This window comes from Bos grunniens, chromosome 16 (assembly GCF_055505025.1).
Source record: "Bos grunniens cultivar Pamir isolate PY7600 chromosome 16, Bosgru_T2T1.0, whole genome shotgun sequence".
In the NCBI taxonomy this organism is placed as follows: Eukaryota; Metazoa; Chordata; class Mammalia; order Artiodactyla; family Bovidae; genus Bos; species Bos grunniens.
This window is the reverse complement of record NC_141180.1, coordinates 35,662,670-35,682,704: the sequence shown is the minus strand read 5'-3', so window position 1 is coordinate 35,682,704 and position 20,035 is coordinate 35,662,670.

Genomic DNA, 20,035 nt, shown 5'->3' with positions numbered 1-20,035 from the left:
CCTGGTAGCTCAGCTGGTAAAGAATCCACCTGCAGTGCAAAAGGCCCTGGTTTGATTTCTGGGTGAGGAAGATCCTCTGGAGAAGGGATAGGCTACCCACTCCAGTGTTCTTGGGCTTCCGTGGTGGCTCAGTTGGTAAAAGAATCTGCCTGCAATGTGGGAGGCCTGGGTTTGATCCCTGGGTTGGGCAGATCCCCTCGAGGAGGGCATGGCAACCCACTCCAGTATTCTTGCCTGGAGAATCCCCATAGACAGAGGAGCCTGATGGGCTGCAGTCCATGAGGTCGCAAAGAGTTGAACACGACTGAGTGACTAAGCACATAGGGAAAAAAAAGATCCAAGGAACAGAAAAGGGGAAGAAAAGTAAAGACACAGACTCTGAGGAGGAATGAAAGAAATAGTATTAAAATGTAACAGAGATTTCTCTAGTGGCACAGTGGTCAAGAATCTCCCTTGCAATGCAGGGGACAAGTGTTCAATCCCTGGTCGGGAAACAAGATCCCCCATGCCTTGTTGTTTTTCAGTCGCTAAGTTGTGTCCAACTCTTTGCGACCCCATGGACTGCAGCATACCAGGCTTCCCTGTCCTTCACTATCAAGAGTTTGTTCAAACTCATGTCCACTGAGTCAATGATGCCATCCAACCATCTCATCCTCTGTCATCCCCTTCTCCTCCTGCCTTCAATCTTTCCCAGCATCAGGGTCTTTTCCAATGAGTCCAATCTTTGCATCAGGTGGCTGAACATGCGTAGGGGTACTGAGCCCACATGCCACAATGGAAGATCCTGTGTGCTGCAGCTAAGATAGACAAATAAATAAATATTTTTTAAAAATCAGAATAGAAGGAAATTTCCCAGATCTGAAGAAAAGATACAGGTCTTCACATGGGAAGGGCCCTCAGGTGACAAATGACTTACCTGGAAATAAGACACACCCAGACACCGTTCCCAAAATTTCAGAATACCAAGGAAGGAGGGGGAAATACTTTCCAAAGAAAAACAAGGAGACACTTATCTACAAAGAGTTAGGAATTATAAGTCCCAGCAACACAGGATGTTGGAAGAAAATGGAGCAATATCAATATCAAGAATCTAAGAAAAAATGACTTTGATCCCAGAGTCCTTTTCCCAGCCAAATCAGCATTCCGGTGAAAGGCCAACAGGGAGTATTTAGGGCATATAAACCTCAGGACTCTGTAACTCTCAGATTTGCTCTCTGAAGGAATTCCTCAAGGTGAAATAGAGCAAGAAAGGAAGAATCCAAGAAGGAGGAAACTGTGTTATCCAACGGGCCAGAGGCAAACAGGACAGCCATTACCACTTCTCGTGAAATTTAAATAATTTCTACACATCTCGTTGCACAGTTAAAAAATTAATAATAACAGAGAATTAAGACCCCAGATTAATTCAGGGAAAAGGAGAATGATGGGGGAAGTGAAATCAAATGCATGTTTTCATCTTTTTGGAGAAGAGGATAGAATTGATTAATTCTGGATATTGAAGGAAATGGCAACCCACTCCAGTATTCATGCCTGGAAAATCCCATGGACCGAGGAGCCTGGTGGGCTACAATCCATGGGGTCACAAAGAGTCGGACACGACTGAGTGACTTCTGTGTGTGTGTCTGTGTTAGTATACATGGGGCTTCCCTGGCGGCTCAGTGGTAAGGAATCTGCCTGGAGACATGGGTTTGACCCCTGGACCAGATTATCCCTGAAGAAGGAAATGGCAACCCACTCCTGTATTGCCTGGAGAATTCCATGGACAGAGGAGCCTAATGGGGTATAGGCTTCCCAGGTTGCGCTAGCGGTAAAGAACCTGCCTGCCAATGCAGGAGAGGTAAGAGACGTGAATTTCGATCACCTAGTGGGGGAAAATCCCCTGGAGGAGGGAATGGCAACCCACTCCGGTATTCTTGCCTGGAGAATCCCATGGACACAGGAGCCTGGCAGGCTATGGTTCATAGGGTGGCAAAACGTTGGACATGACGGAAGCAACTGAGCATGCAATGGGCTGTAGTCCATGGGGCCACAAAAAATCAGACATGACTGAGTGACAGAGCACACACAGTGTATATTAAAGATCTGGTGGTCCAGTGGCCAAGACTCTGGATGCGGGGGGACTGGTTCAATCCCTGGTCAGGGAACTAGAGCCTGAATGCCACAACTAGGAGTTCGCATGCCACAGCTAAGACCCAGTGCAGCCAAATAGATAAAAAATGTTTTTTCAAAATCTACAGGATGAGTTTCACTTCAGATAATAGCACAGAAGCTTGTGTCAGATTCACCCAGCCTACTTGTGACAATTGTATACTCAGGAAAAATATAAAAAACAACTATGTAAAGGTGCTGGAAAGGAACCAGTGCCCTACGAGGAAGGAATCCAGGGGTGATCCATGAGTAACCAGCTTTCCCCTGAGAGTTCTTAATTTTCTCTGCACACAAGAAACAGAACTCAAACAGAAAGCGGCCGTCTTGTTGTTTAGTTGCTAAGTCACGCCTGACACTTCTGTCAGCCCGTGGACTGTAGCCCACCAAGCCCCTCTGTCCATGGAGTTTCCCAGATAAGAATACTGGAGTGGGTGGCCATTTCCTTCTCCAGGGAATTTTCCAGTTCAGGGATCGAACCCACATCTCTTGCTTGGCAGGCCATCTTACAGTGCTGAAAAGATAGAAGTTGGGTTTCAGGCCTGCCAGAGTAGCTGGGAATTGAGGGAGGGCAGATCCCAAAAGGAAGAACCCCCCAAATCTGTGTACAAACACCCCTTCAGTCCTTGGCTGGTTCCAGGACAGTATGTTATGGGTCATGCCTCCAAGGAGCCTGGCTGAAAGTGACACCTGGAGGGGCAAAGGATGGAGCTGAGATTTCAGCAGCTGCCCAACTGCATACACAGAGTTTGGAATTTAAGTCCACTCAAGTTCGAGGTGCATGGTAAACCTCTTGGACTTTCTACTAAAACCCCAGAAGGGTGATGTTTTAGAAGTGAGGCCCACATCCCAGACTGAGGGCAAAACTGAAGTAAACCTACCCAAACAAAGCAGAGAACTAAACTGCCATGGTATCAAAGCTTATCTGCCAGTAATTGAACTGCTTTCTAGAACAAAGTTTCTCACCTTTCAGAGGAAGATGACAGAAACCACTGTACTACAGTGCATCGCCCATAATGTTCAGGGTACATCAGAATTTATGAGACCTGCAAAGAAGCGGGAGAGTGCATCCCATAATCGAGAGAAGAAAGTCCATAGAGAAAGGCCCACAGAAAAGCCAGGTGCCAGACTTAGTGAAGACGTGAAAATAATTATTATACGTGTTAAAGACTTGACAGGAAAAGATGGATATAATGCGTGAAGATTTAGGGTTGACTTTTTCTAACATTTATTTATTTGGCTGGCCAGGTCTTAGCTGAGGCACGTGGGATCTTTGTGGGATCAGTGGGATGAGTTGTGTCATGCAAACTCTTAACTTGCCACATGTGGGATTTAGTTCCCTGACTTTTTCTAACATTTATTTATCTGGCTGGGCCAGGTCTTAGCTGAGGCATTTGGGATCTTTGTGGGATCACTTGGGATGAGTTGTGTCATGCAAACTCTTAACTTGCCACATGTGGGATTTAGTTCCCTGATCAGAGATTGAACCCCGGTTCCCTGCACCAGGCGTGGGGAGTCCTAGCCACTGGACCAGAAGGGAAGTCCTTAGGGACAACTTTTTAGGAATGATATAGAAACTGTAAAAAGAGAGCCAAATGGAAGTCTTAGACCTGAAAAATGCTATACCTGAAAAAAATTTTAGGAGTCTGACAACAAATTAGATACTGCAAAAGAAAGGATTTTTAATGTGAACATGAAAACAAACTTTGAGGTAAGGAGAAGGTATTCAAGGGCCTTCCCAGGTGGCTCAGTAGTAAAGAATCCACCTGCCAATGCAGGAAACACAGAAGACTTGGTTTCAAACCCTGGTCAGGAAGATCCCCTGAAGGAGGAAATGGCAACACACTTGCCTGGGAAAACCGGTGGACAGGAGAGCCTGCTGGGCTACAGTCTGTAGGGTTGCAAACACTCAGACACTACTGAGGGAATGAGCATGCACACACGCACAGGTGGTATTCAAACTACAGCACAAAAAGAAACAAGACTACAAAATTGTCTCAGGAGGGATGGTAGAAACTGGATGTATGGCTCCTAAAACACTTGATGAAAAAGAAAATGAAACTTTAAGAAAATGATTAATCCAACAAATGGTGAGAGGAAATTTAACATGAAATAACCGTGGTAAAAAGCAAACATAAGATGGTAAGAATAAGTCAAAACATTTCAGTAATCACAGAAGGGGAATAAGTTAAATTCCCATTAACCCTCTTTGACATAAATTGCAACAATGGAAATAAAAACAAAATACAAAAACAAAAATAAACAAATGGGACTGAATTAAAGGCTTTGCACAGCAAAGGAAAAGATAACCTCAGAACATGAGAAAATATTTGCAAGCCACGCAACCAACAAAGGATTAATTTCCAAATTAATTTCCAAAATATACAAACAGCTCATACAGTTCAATATGTAAAAAAGCAAACAACAACAACAAAAATAAGCAGAAGACCTAAATAGACACTTCTCCAAAGAAATCATACAGATGGCCAACAGGCCAACTGCACTAATTATTAGAGAAAAGCAAATCAACACTACAATGAGGTATCACCTCACTCTGGTCAGAATGAATCTCACCAAAAAGTGTATAAATAACAGATGCTGGAAAGGTAGAGAAAAAGGAACCCTCCTCCACTGTGGGTAAGAATGTAAATTTGCAGCCACTATGGAGAACAGTATGGAGGTTCCTTAAAAAACTAAAAATAGATATCATACTACCTTCAGTTCAGTTCAGTTGCTCAGTCATGTCCGACTCTTTGCAGCCCCATGAATTGCAGCACGCCAGGCTTCCCTGTCCATCCCCAACTCCCAGAGTTCACTCAGACTCAAGTCCATCGAGTCAGTGATGCCATCCAGCCATCTCATCCTCTGTCGTCCCCTTCTCCTCCTGCCCCCAACCCTCCCAGCATCAGAGTCTTTTCCAATGAGTCAATTCTTCACAGGACCCTGCAATCCCATCCTGGGCACGTATCTGGAGAAAACTCTAGTTCAAAATCATACATGCACCCGAATGTTCACTGCAGCACTATTTACAATAGGCAAGGCTTACAAGCAACTTAAATATCCATTAACAGATGAATGAATAAAGAACATGTGGTATAGTTGGACACAACGGAATATTTCTCAGTCATAAAAAGAATGAAGTAATGCCATTTGCAGCAACATGGATGGACCCAGAGATTGTCATAATAAGTGAAGTTAGCCAGACACAGAAAGACACATACCACATGATATCGCTTATATGTGGAATCTTAAGAAGAAAAAGATACAAACGAACTTATTTACAAAACAGAGGTAGACCCACAGACAAAGAAAACAAACTTATGATTATCAAAGGGGAAAGAGGGAGAGGGATAAATTAGGAGGTTGGAATTAACAGATACATACTACTAAACACAGAACAGATAGCCAACAAGGACCTACTATGAATATATAGCACAGGATACTATACTCAATATTTTGAGTATAGTATGAAAATATATTCCCTATAAGAGAAAATCTGAAAAAGAACACACACACACACACACACACACACATACATGTATAACTGGATCCCTGTGCTATACACCTGAAACTAACAGGACATTGTGAATCGACTATATTTACATAAAATAAAAAGCAACAACAGTATTAACAACAAAGATGAGGGTAACCTTTTAAAATAGAGACTTTCAGGTTAAGTTAATAGCAACCAAATTGATATATTATTCACAGAAGACGTATGTAAAAAAAAGTTATATATTGGTTGCAGCTCCTTTTGAATATTAACAGAAATGCCAATTAACAGTGGCTAACAAAAGAGCTTATTTTTCTTGTTGAAGTCTGGAAGTATGTGGCTGCTGCTGTTGGTTCATGAGTATAAGGGTGGTACCTTAGCAATTCTCTTGGCTTTTTGTTCATGGTCACAAAATGGTTGCCAAGGGTTCAGGTATTGCATCTGCACTGAAGGTAGGAAGCCGAGAAAAGCAACACTGTTCACGTGGCTTCCTCTTTTGGGAAAAGCAAAAACCTTCCCAGAGCTCTCAACAGACTTCTGCTGGTGTTTCAATAATCAACACTGTTGTTAGCTGGCAAGAGAGGCGGTCACCCCAGCTTACTTAGTGAAGGTAGACAAGAGATGGGGATTGCAAAATGAATGTTCTGTAGCCAGTGAACAGTGTCTCATACAGGTCCAAAATATGGGGATGGAAAAGACACACTAGGCAAAAGCTGATAAAAGGGCAAAGAGTGGCTGCAGAGAGGTGAAGAGCTATCTAGAAGCTCTAAGCAGGACAAGCTACAGACTCAGCACACATTCCCACTCCCGTAATTGTAGAGGCTGGAACATAAAAGCTTAATTTCTGACGCTCTTTTGCAGCGAGGTTCTAGACGTGAATCGTTGTTGTTGTTTAGTTGCTAAGTTGTGTCCGACTCTTTTGCAATCCCATCGACTGTAGCCCACCAGGCTCCTCTGTCTATGGGGTTTTCCAGGCAAGAATACTGGAGTGGATTGCCATTCCCTTCTCCAGGGGATCTTCCCAACCTAGGGATCAAACTCAGGTCTCCTACCCTGCAGGTAGATTCTTTACCACTGAGCCAGCAGATAAGCCCAGATGTGAATTAGGTTCTGCCAACTGCATGGACCTGCATGAGATTTGGTAGCTGCAACTGAGTCAGAGACAGTTCTGCTGACCTATCATGGAGATGAATATAAAAGATTGGCGGTAGCCAGACAGAGCATTTCAGGGTTTTATCAGCAGCTTTGTGGGTAGATTATGGTCATTGTGGTAACAGCTGCAGCAGCAGTAGCCTCCTAGCCCTGGCTTCTTTATGCCTGAATCGAAACTACAGTGATGCGGTCTTCAACTCAATAGTTCTGGGGGAGGCTTCCTGATTACCATGACTCCAATTTTTCCTGTGATTTTTATAACCACCTAATTTCCTGTTTTAAACCCCTTTGAAATCAACCCTGAATATTCATTGGAAGGACTGATGCTAAAGCTGAAGCTCCAATACTTTGGCCACCTGATACGAAGAGATGACTCCTTAGAAAAGACCCAGATGCTGGGACAGATTGAGGGCAGGCGGAAAAGCAGGTGACAGAGGACGAGATGGTTGGATGGCATCACAGATTCAATGGATGTGAGTTTGAGCAAACTCTGGGAGACAGTGAAGGACAAGGAAGCCTGATGTGCTGCAGTCCATGGGGTCGCAAATAGTCGGACATGACTTAGCAACTCAACAACAGTCTTAAAATGCAGTGAGTAGTTTCTGTTTCCTACACTGAGCTCTGAAATTGATCACACACACACTCGGGTCTTAGAATGATAGGGCCCCTCAGGTGACTTTCTGAAGCAAGTGTAAACTCTCTCTGGGAGGAATTCAAAATTATTCTGAAGCTCAAAGAATCCTACAGAATTAAAAATAAAAGAAAATGAACACTTCTGAAGCAAAAACCATAAAACACACAAGGAAACAAAGCATTATAAGTAAAAACAGCAGGAACCACAGACAGCAGAGACAGAAATGCAAAGACTTTAGATTCTAGAATTATCAGACACACACTGCTATATTTAAAACAGATAGGCAACAAGGTTAGCACTTGTATAGCAAACGGAACTGTATAGCACACGGAACTTTGCTCAATACTCTGTAATATCTAAGTGAGAAAAGAATTTGAAAAAGAATATATATATATACACACACACACACACACACATAAGTAAATCACTTTACTGTACACCTGAAATTAACACAACATTGTCAATCAATTATACTTCAATATGAAATTTAATTTAAAAAGAGTTATCAGACATAGAACATAAAAAATATAGGTTTGGTATACTTAAATAAACATGTGAATAAAACAAACAGATTTGAAAAAGACTAAAACATTTTAAAATAAAATTAATATGTAATGATTAAAAAGAATAATTCAAAAGACATGTCAGCCACCTGGTTGGAAACAGCTGAAGAGTTAGTGAACTCAATGATGGATCTGAAGAAATTATGAAGAATGCAGTACCAAAATAGAAAAATCTGGGAAAAGAGAGGTTGAGAGGTATGAAAGATACTGTAATAAAAGGAGACAAATTACATTATCTGGAAGAAAAGACAAGGGAATAAGGAAGAAGCAATGTTTGAAAAAATGATGGGTGAGAATTTGCCAGAATTGTTGAAATATATCCAGGCTTGTACAGTAATGCTTAAAATTCTCCAAGCCAGGCTTCAGCAATACGTGAACCATGAACTTCCAGATGTTCAAGCTGGTTTAAGAAAAGGCAGAGGAACCAGAAATCAAATTGCCAACATCCGCTGGATCATTGAAAAATCAAGAGAGTTCCAGAAAAAACATCTATTTCTACTTTCTTGACTATGCCAAAGCCTTTGACTGTGTGGATCACAATAAACTGTGGAAAATTCTGAAAGAGATGGGTCAGGTCAGACCACCTGACCTGCCTCTTGAGAAACCTGTATGCACGTCAGGAAGCAACAGTTAAAACTGGACATGGAACAACAGACTGGTTCCAAATAGGAAAAGGAGTACATCAAGGCTGTATATTGTCACCCTGCTTATTTAACTTATATGCAGAGTACATCATGAGAAACGCTGGACTGGAAGAAGCACAAGCTAGAATCAAGATTGCCGGGAGAAATATCAATAACCTCAGATATGCAGATGACACCATCCTTATGGCAGAAAGTGAAGAATAACTCAAGAGCTTCTTGATGAAAGTAAAAGTGGAGAGTGAAAAAGTTGGCTTAAAGCTCAACATTCAGAAAATGAAAATCATGGCATCGGGTCCCATCACTTCATGACAAATAGATGGGGAAACAGTGGAAACAGTGTCAGACTTTATTTTGGGGGGCTCCAAAATCACTGCAGATGGCGATTGCAGCCATGAAATTAAAAGACGCTTACTCCTTGGAAGAAAAGTTATGACCAACCTATATGACATATTCAAACTCAGAGACATTACTTTGCCAACAAAGGTCCGTCTAGTCAAGGCTATGATTTTTCCAGTAGTCATGTATGGATGTGAGAGTTGGACTGTGAAGAAAGCAGAGCACCGAAGAATTGATGCTTTTGAACTGTGGTGTTGGATAAGACTCTTGAGAGTCCCTTGGACTGCAAGGAGATCCAACCAGTCCATTCTGAAGGAGATCAGTCCTGAGTGTTCATTGGAAGGACTGATGTTGAAGCTGAAACTCCAATATTTTGGCCATCTGATAGGAAGAGCTGACTCATTTGAAAAGACCCTGATGCTGGGAAAGATTGAAGTCAGGAGAAGGGGATGACAGAGGATGAGATGGTTGGATGGTATCACCAACTCAATGGACATGAGTTTGGATAAACTCTGGGAGTTGATGGACAGGGAGGCCTGGTGTGCTGTGGTCCATGGGGTTGAAAAGAGTTGGACACAACTGAGCAACTGAACTGAACTGAACTGAAGCAACATAGCACTTAGCATAATTGATTTACAATGTTTCAGCTATACAGCAAAGTTATTATCTCTCTACATATATATATATATTTTTTTTCTTTTTCAGATTCTTTCCCAAGAATAGACATTTTTAAACTAAACTTTGAACTGAATGAGAACATAGAGAAAAGTACACAGATCAAAAATATATGACTCAAAGACTCCCCTGGTGGCTCAGTGGATATGAATGTCCCTGCCACTGAAGGGGACACAGGTTCGATCCCTGGTCTGGGAAGATTCCACATGCCTTGAGCAACTACACCAGTGAGCCACAACTGCTGAGCCTGTGCTCTAGAGCCCTTCAGCCACAACTACTGAAGCCTGTGCACCACAGAGCCTGTGCTCTTCAAGAGAACCCAGTGCAATGAGAAGCCCATGCACCACATCGAAGAGTAGCCCCACCCTCTGCAACTAGAGAAAGCCCGCACAAAAACAGTGAAGGCCTAGCACAGCCAAAACATAAATTAATAAACAAAATATATATATATATGACTCGGGACTTCCCTAGTGATCCAGTAATTAAGAACTTGCCTGCCAGTGCAGGGGACACGAGTTTGATCCTTGGTCTGGGAAGATAGCATGTGCCACGAGGCAACTAAGCACTCACACCACAGAGCCCGTGCTCCACAACAAGAGAACCCACCGCAAAGAAAAGCCTGTGCACCGCAACTGGAATCGCTCAATGCCATCCCCTCCACTAGCTTTGTTCGTAGTGATGCTTTCTAAGGCCCACTCGACTTCACATTCCAGGATGTTTGGCTTTAGGTGCGTGATCACACCATCGTGATTATCCGGGTCGTGAAGATCTTTTTTGTACAGTTTTTCTGTGAATTCTTGCCACCTCTTCTTAATATCTTCTGCTTCTGTCAGGTCCATATCGTTTCTATCCTTTATCGAGCCCATCTTTGCATGAAATGCTCCCTTGGTATCTCTAATTTTCTTGAAGAGATCCCTAGTCTTTCCCATTCTGTTGTTTTCCTCTGTTTCTTTGCATTGATTGCTGAGGAAGGCTTTCTTATCTCTTCTTGCTATTCTTTGGAACTCTGCATTCAGATGCTTATATCTTTCCTTTTCTCCTTTGGTTTTTGTGTGTCTTCTTTTCACAGCCATTTGTAAGGCCTCCTCAGACAGCCATTTTGCTTTTTTGCATTTCTTTTCCATGGGGATGGTCTTGATCCCTGTCTCCTGTACAATGTCACGAACCTCATTCCATAGTTCATCAGGTACTCTATCTATCAGATCTAGTCCCTTAAATCTATTTCTGACTTCCACTGTATAATCATAAGGAATTTGATTTAGGTCATACCTGAATAGTCTAGTGGTTTTCCCTACTTTCTTCAATTTAAGTCTGAATTTGGCAATAAGGAGTTCATCATCTGAGCCACAGTCAGCTCCTGGTCTTGATTTTGCTGACTATATAGAGCTTTCTCCATCTTTGGCTGCAAAGAATATAATCAATCTGATTTCGGTGTTGACCATCTGGTGATGTCCATGCGTAGAATCTTCTCTTGTGTTGTTGGAAGAGGGTGTTTGCTATGACCAGTGTATCCTCTTGGCAAAACTCTATTAGTGTTTGCCCTACTTCATTCCGTATTCCAAGGTCAAATTTGCCTATTACCCCAGGTGTTTCTTGATTTCCTACTTTTGCATTACAGTCCCCTATAATGAAAAGGACATCTTTTGGGGGGGTGTTAGTTCTAAAAGGTCTTGTAGGTCTTCATAGAACCATTCAACTTCAGCTACTTCAGTGTTACTGGTTGGGGCATAGACTTGGATTACTGTGATATTGAATGGTTTGCCTTGGAAACGAACAGAGATCATTCTGTCGTTTTTGAGATTGCATACAAGTACTGCATTTCGGACTTTTTTTGTTGACCATGCTGGCTACCCCATTTCTTCTAAGGGATTCCTGCCCACAGTAGTAGATATAATGGTCATTTGAGTTATATTCACCCATTCCAGTCCATTTTAGTTCACTGATTCCTAGAATGTCATCGTTCACTCTTATCATCTCCTGTTTGACCACTTCCAATTTGCCTTGATTCATGGACTTAACATTCCAGGTTCCTATGCAATATTGCTCTTTACAGCATTGGACCTTGCTTCTATCACCAGTCACATCCACAACTGGGTATTGTTTTTGCTTTGGCTCCATCCCTTCATTCTTTCTGGAGTTATTTCTCCACTGATCTCCTGTAGCATATTGGGCACCTACTGACCCAGGGAGTTCCCCTTTCATTATCCTATCATTTTGCCTTTTCATACTGTTCAAGGTCCACGTTCAAGCTACTCCACGTTCAAGGTCAGGAGGGGTGGCCGTGAGGAGATACCCCTCATCCAAGGTAAGGAGCAGCAGCTGTGCTTTGCTGGAGCAGCCGTGAAGAGATTCCCCACGTCCAAGGTAAGAGAAACCCAAGTAAGATGGTTGGTGTTGCGAGAGGGCATCAGGGGGCAGACAGACTGAAACCACAATCACAGAAAACTAGCCAATCTGATCACACAGACCACAGCCTTGTCTAACTGAATGAAACTAAGCTATGCCATGTGGGGCCACCCAAGACAGGCGGGTCATGGTGGAGAGGTCTGACAGATTGTGGTCCACTGGAGAAGGGAATGGCAAACCACTTCAGTATTCTTGCCTTGAGAACCCCTTGAAAAGTATGATAAGGCTACTTAGTTATAAAAAAAATAATGAAATAATCCCATTTGTAGCAACATGGATGGACCTAGAAATGATCATACCAAGTGAAATAAGTCAGAGAAAGACAAACATATGACAAACCAGTCCATCCTAAAGGAAATCAGTCCTGAATATTCATTGGAAGGACTGATGCTGAAGCTGAAGCTCCAAGACTTTGGCCGCCTGATGGGAAGAGCTGACTTATTGGAAAAGACCCTGATGCTGGGAAAGACTAAGGGCAGGAGGAGAAGGGGATGACAGAGGATGAAATGGTTAGATAGCATCATTAACTCAAAGAATATGAGTTTGAGCAAACTCCGAGAGATGGTGAAGGCCGGGGAAGCCTGGCACGCTGCAGTCCATGGGACTGCAAAGAGTTGGACAAGAATTAGCGACTGAACTGAACTTATATATAGAATCTAAAAAAATGATACAAATATACTTATTTACAAAGCAGAAATAGACTCACAGATATAGAAAACAGTCTTATGGTTACCAAAGAGGAAAATTGGAAGGAGAGATAAATTAGGGGTTTGAGATTAATAGATACAAACTATCAAATATAAAATAAATAATAAGGACCTACTGTGAACTATATTTAATATCTCATAATAACCTATAATGGAAAAGAATCTAATATATATGTATTTTGAATATAGATATATAGGAAAAGAATCTAGTATATATATATATATAAATGAATCGCTTTGCTATACCTTGAAACTAATAGATCATTGAAAATCAGCTATATACATCGTTGTTTTTTAAGAAGTGTGAAAAGGCAAGCCACAATCCGAATGATATCTGCAAAACATAAATTAACAGGGCTTTTGCTTTTTCTTCTTTATTTAAATTAAAATCAAAACCAGTTCACTCACTTCTCCCCTTTTCTTCTCATGTAAATAATAATGATTAATATCCAGAATGTATAAAAAATCCCTACAAATAAAAAGACAAAAACTCAACAGGAAAATGAGCAAAAGAGAGTCATTACACAGAAGAAACCCCAAGAAAAATGCTTCCTGAGTAACCAGGAAAATGCAAAGTAAAGCCTCCAGGAGATACTATTTCACATGCACCAAACTAGCAATAACTTAAGAGTTTGATAATAACTAATGGTCTCATGGGCCACCTCATGCGAAGAGTTGACTCACTGGAAAAGACTCTGATGCTGGGAGGGATTGGGGGCAGAAGGAGAAGGGGACGACAGAGGATGAGATGGCTGGATGGCATCACTGACTTGATGGACGTGAGTCTGAGTGAACTCCGGGAGTTGGTGATGGACAGGGAGGCCTGGCGTGCTGCGATTCATGGGGTCGCAAAGAGTCTGACACGACTGAGAGACTGATCTGATCTGATCTGATCTGAATGGTCTCATGATATGAAGCAACAGTCATTCTTTCTCACTGCTTGTGGAGAATAAATTGCCAGAACTGCTTGGGAAATGGCTTAGCAATTCCTAGTGCAGGAGTTCTTAACCTGTATATGCAATTAGAGCTCAGGGGGGTCCATGTACTCGAATGGGAAAAAAACAATGTCTGTGTTTTCACTAACTGTAACTGAGACTTGCCATTTCCTTCTGTTACCAACTAAACTTTTGTGTCACTAGTACTTGTGACTTCTACAAACCAAAAGAATACAGATTTTGTGTATCACATTGAATTTGTTGCAGGTATCTCAAAACCACTTTGCCAACAAAAGTCCGTATAGTCAAAGCTATGGTTTTTCCAGTAGTCATGTACAGATGTGAGAGTTGGACCATAAAGAAGGCTGAACACTGAAGAATGGATGCTTTTGAACCGTGGTGCTGGAGAAGACTCTTGAGAGTCCCTTGCACTGTAAAGAGGTCAAATCAGTCAATCCTAAAGGAAATCAACCCTGAATATTCATTGGAAGTGTTGATGCTGAAGTTGAAGCTCCAATACTTTGGCTTCCTGATACGAAGAGTCAGCTCATTGGAAAAGACCCTGATGCTGGGAAAGTGAAAGTGAAGTTGCTCAGTCGTGTCTGACTCTGCAACCCCATGGACTGTAGCCTGCTAGGCTCCTCTAGGATGCCTCCAAGATAGCCATGACATCCATGGATTCTCCAGGCAAGAATACTGTAGTGGGTTGCCATTTCCTTCTCCAGGGGATCTTCCCAACACAGGAATTGAACCCGGGTCTCCCACACTGCAGGCAGACTCTTTACTGTCTGAGTCACCAGGGGCTCCTGATGCTGGGAAAGACTGAAGGCAAAAGGAGAAGGAGATGACAGAGGATGAGATGGTTGGATGGCATCACCGACTCAATGGACATGAGTTTGAGCAAACTCCGGGAGACAGTGAAGAAGAGGGAAGACTGGCGTGCCGCAGTCCCTGGGGTCGCAGAGTAGGACATCAGTGAGCAACTGAACAACAACCGGAGAAACTCTGGCCCATATGTATCAGGAGATGTGAGCAAAACACTGGGAGCCTGGAAAGGGCTTAAATATTCATCAGTAATACAATGGATAAACGGTGGAATATGCCTGCAGTATAATTACATTTTTTTTTAAAGCACTTGAAGACTCAGGTGGCATTGAGCTTGATGCCTTATGGACTAATAGCATAGTATTATCCACAACTCAGAGGTAATTTACTCTGTTGTAAGTATGATGAATGTCTATTATTCTTGTATTAGGGATGGAGAAACATATGTAGCTGAAAAAGCTTATGTTGTTCAGTTGCTAAGCTGTGCCGCATTCTTTGTGACCCCATGGACTCCAGCACACCAGGCCCCTCTGTCCTCCACTATCTCCCAGAGTTTGCTCAAATTCACGTCCATGAGTCACCACTGAGTCAGTGATGTTATCCAATCATCTCATCCTCTGCCGCCCCCTTCTCCTTTTGCCTTCAAAGAAGTATAACCAAATATTAAAGAAGAAGGTGAGCGCATTCCTGCTTGCCAACTTGTCCATTATTCTAGAGTTGATCCGCTGCTTAAGGCAAATCAAGGGGAGGGGCTAAGGCTCTAAGGCATGACTATCAGTTTCTGTATCATCCTCTTTTACCTGTCTCTCACCCGGCAGGTGTTAGTCGCTCAGCTGTGTCCGACTATTTGGGACCCAAAGGGCTGTAGCCCACAGGCTCCTCTGTCCATGGAATTTCCCAGGCAAGGAGACTGGAGTGGATTGCCATTCCCTTCTCCAGGGTATCTTCCCAACCCAGGAGTCGAACCTGGGCTTCCCGCATTGCAGGGAGATTCTTCAGCATCTGAGCCACGTAACTGCCTCTAACACCCGAGGGCTAGTCATTCAGGGAGGCTAAAGGAGAAGGCTACTTTTATGAAACTGACCACATATGACATTGGGGACCTGAGGATCAAGGCAGGTGGGCCCAAAGGCCTCCACCCTACAGGCTGGAGCGGAGTGGGGGCTGGAGGGACCAGCCCTCAGGACACAGGCATTCAGGACTGACACTGGCTACATTCCATGTGTCTTTTAAAACAAAGCACAACTCGCCCTTCAGTAAACTGTGAAATATTATTCTCCACTTGAACAAAGAAATCTGAGCCAAACACGCCTTTGTGACATTCTCACTTTTGCTTGGTTTTGAAGAAAACCTCTCAGGCAAAGCTGGGACATCTATGGAGGCCCCACGGCCAGATTCTGGGTTGCTCTCCTGCAAGGCAGCGCCTGGTATCTCATCATCATCAACCCAACACCTATGTCTGCACACGGCTCCTCTGTTCCCCACAAATTTTCTTCTTCTTTTTTAAGACAATGAACTTTCCTAATGTTATTTTTAAGCCAAGGAAAAATCTCCAAGAGCAGGCTGAATTAAAAAACAAAACAAAATGTTTAAAGTGAAAACCTGAGAATGTGATCGCAGGCAGAACTGAAAAAGCAAAACAGCAGCTGAGGTGTGAGGCCTGGGGGGAGATTGCAGCTGATCTGGGATTGCAGCTGGCCCAGGACTCGGGGAACCTGAAACAGACCCTGCGGGCCGCAGGAAGCCCAGATGGCGATGCTGATGGCAATGGTGATAATGACGGTGATGATGCTGAATCCTTCCTCAGCAGCAGGCCATGTGAGAGCCCTGGCCCTCCTGCCCTAGGCACCTAGAGGCTGGAGCTGGGATTTGTAGGAAGAGGCTAGCAGGGTGTGTCCAGCCCAGATGCTCCTCAGTCCCTTCCTATGCACCTCACTGACTCTGCCCCACATGTGTCTGGGGCAGGGGGCGGGGGTGGTGGAGGTGCAGTGGCCCTGACCTGCAGTAGTAGGTAGCTCCATAGGTGCCCAGGTTCCTGACCGAGGGCTAAGGCAAGGAGGTTTTTTTTAAAAAATAACTAACTATACTAAAGGAAATCAACCCTGAATATGCGTTGGAAGGACTGATGCTGAAGCTGAAGCTCCAATACTTTTGGCCACCTCACTTGAAAAGGCCCTGATGCTGGGTAAGAGTCAAGGCAAAAAGAGAAGGAGGTGACAGAGGATGAGATGGTTGGATGGCATCACCAACTCAATGGACATGAGTTTGAGCAAACTCTGGGAAGCCTGGCATGCTTCAGTTCATGAGGTCGCAAAGAGTCCGACTGGACTTGGCAATCGAACAACATGAAGTGATTCCTCAGAAAAAAGGAATGTCTTCCTCATTCCTTGGAGAAGCAACAGCCTAGAATATAGAACACATATCCAGACTTTAAGATGATAGTGTTGGTCACACTAAAATCATACTTTACATTTAGTGCTTCACAGTTTAAAAAACGTACTTCCCCCTTTATGGCCGCCTTTGATCCATGGGCAACCTGTAGCACAGGATAAAGAGACGGCTTCTCTTCTTTTTACAAGAGATGATGACAACTTTGCAGGGATATTGGGAGAACTGAGTTGCATGATGTAGTAACAAGCAAGCAAATGTGCTCGGTCACTCAGTTGTATCTGTGATATTTTCCTGGCAAGAATACTGGACGAGTGAAAGTGAAAGTCACTCAGTCGTGTCTGACTCTTTGTAACCCCATGGACTGTATCAGTTCAGTTCAGTTCAGTTGCTCAGTCGTGTCTCACTCTTTGCGACCCCATGAATCGCAGCACACCAGGCCTCCCTGTCTATCACCAACTCCCGGAGTCTACTCATGTCCATAGAGTCGATGATGCCATCCAGCCATCTTATTCTCTGTCGTCCCCTTCTCCTCCTGCCCCCAATCCCTCCCAGCATCAGGGTCTTTTCCAATGAGTCAACTGTATAGTCCATGGAAATCTCCAGGCCAGAATACTGGACTGGGTAGCCTTTCCCTTCTCCAGAGGATCTTTCCAACCCAGGAATCGAACCCAGGTCTCCTGCATTGCAGGTAGATTCTTTACCAGTTGAGCCACAAGGGAAGCCCAAATGAAAGTGAAAGTTGCTCAGTCCTGTCTGACTCTTTGCGACCCAGAGACCCAGTTCTCCAGGCCAGAATACTGGAGTGGGTAGCTTTTCCCCTTCTCCAGCAGATCTTCCCAACCCAGGAATCGAACCAGGGTCTCCTGCATTGCAGGTGGATTCTTTACTAACTGAGCTATCAGGGAAGCCCCAACTAAGCCCCCAGCTGAGCTATCAGGGAAGAATACTGGAGTGGGTTGCTATTTCCCCCTGCAGGGGATTGTCCCAACCCAGGAACTGAACCCATGTCTCCTGTGTCTCCTGCATTGCTGGCAGATTCTTTACCACTGAGCCACCAGGGATGGCATAATGTAGTAGCCAGCCTATAAATAAGTAGAGAAAATTTATCTAAGATGTGATCAGCGAGGGCTTTCCTGGTCATCTAGTGGTTAAGAATCTGCCTGCCAATGCAGGGGACACGGGTTTGATCTTTGGTCCAGGAAGATCTCACACACCGCAGGGCAACTGCTGTGCTGCAGCTACTGAAGCCGAGTACCCTAGAGCCTGTGCTCTGCAACACGGTAAGCCACTGAGATGAGAAGACCAAGCACAGCGATGAAGAGTAGCCCCTACTCTCTATAACTAGAGAAAGCCTGCATGCAGCAACGAAGACCCAGCACAGCCAAAAACAAATAAATAATTTGTTTTTTTAAAAGAGAGATAATCAGTTAAAAAAAAAAAAAAGGACAAAACAGTGACATATGTAAGGATTCCTTTTGTATCAATTGTGAAAGGTTAGAATTGGACATGAAACAACAGACTGGTTCCAAATAGGAAAAGGAGTACATCAAGTCACCCTGCTTATTTAACTTATATGCAGAGTACATCATGAGAAATGCTGGGCTGGAAGAAGCACAAGCTGGACTCAAGATTGCCGGGAGAAATATCAATAACTTCAGATATGCAAATGACACCACCCTTATGGCAGAAAGTGAAGAGGAACTAAAGAGCCTCTTGATGAAAGTGAAAGAGGAGAGTGAAAATGTTGGCTTAAAGCTCAACATTCAGAAAACTAAGATCATGGCATCTGGTCCCATCACTTCATGGGAAATAGATGGGGAAACAGTGTCATATTTTATTTTGGGGGGCTCCAAAATCACTGCAAATGTTGATTGCAACCATGAAATTAAAAGACGCTTACCCCTTGGAAGGTAAGTTATGACCAACCTAAATAGCATATTCAAAAGCAGAGACATGGCAACCCACTCAATTACACTTGCCTGGAAAATCCCATAGATGGAGGAGCCTGGTAGGCTGCAGTCCCTGGGGTCAGTGTGAGTCAGACACGACCGAGCGGCTTAGCTTTCACTTTTCACTTTCATGCATTGGAGAATGAAATGGCAACCCACACCAGTGTTCTTGCCTGGAGAATCCCAGGGACGGGGGAGTCTGATGGGCTGCCATCTATAGGGTCGCACAGAGTCGGACACGACTGAAGTGACTTAGCAGCAGCAGCAGCAGTCAAGGCTATGGTTTTTCCAATGGTCATGTATGGATGTGAGAGTTGGACTGTGAAGAAGACTGAGCGCCGAAGAATTGATGCTTTTGAACTGTGGTGTTGGAGAAGACTCTTGAGAGTCCCTTGGACTACAAGGAGAGCCAACCAGTCCATCCTAAAGGAGATCAGTCCTGGGTGTTCATTGGAAGGACTGATGCTGAAGCTGAAACTCCAATACTTTGGTCACCTGATGCGAAGAGCTGACTCATTGGAAAAGACCCTGATGCTGGGAGGGATTGGGGGCAGGAGGAGAAGGGGATGACAGAGGATGAGATGGCTGGATTGCATCCCCGACTCGATGGACATGATTTTGGGTAAACTCCGGGAGTTGGTGATGGACAGGGAGGCCTGGCGTGCTGCAATTCATGGGGTTGTAGAGTCAGACACGACTGAGCGACTGAACTGAAATGAAGGGCTTCCCTGATGGCTCAGATGGTAAAGAATCTGCCTGCAATGCAGGAGACCTAGGTTAGATCCCTGGGTCAGGAAGATCCCCTGGAGAAGGCAATGGGTACCCACTTAAGTATTCTTGCCTGGAGAATCCCATGGACAAAGGAATCTGGTAGGCTACTCCATGGGGTTGAAAAGAGTCAGTTAGCCATCCAGTCATCCCTGGGCCCTCCCTGCTCTATTCAGCACCTGGGACACAGCCCTTCCTTCATTTTATTCATCAGGCTTTCACTAAGAATCAAAATCACCATCACCAACCCCCTGCGGAAAAGCAGTTTGGCCGTCACTTCCCTAGGGCACCACTGCCTAGGGCCTCAGGGATTGCAGCTTGGCCACATCTGTCCAGTGAAACGGCTGGGAAGGCTGTGGCCCAGAGCTGCTGAGTCAAGGTCTCAGAGCCGCTTCCTGCAAGAGGGATTTGC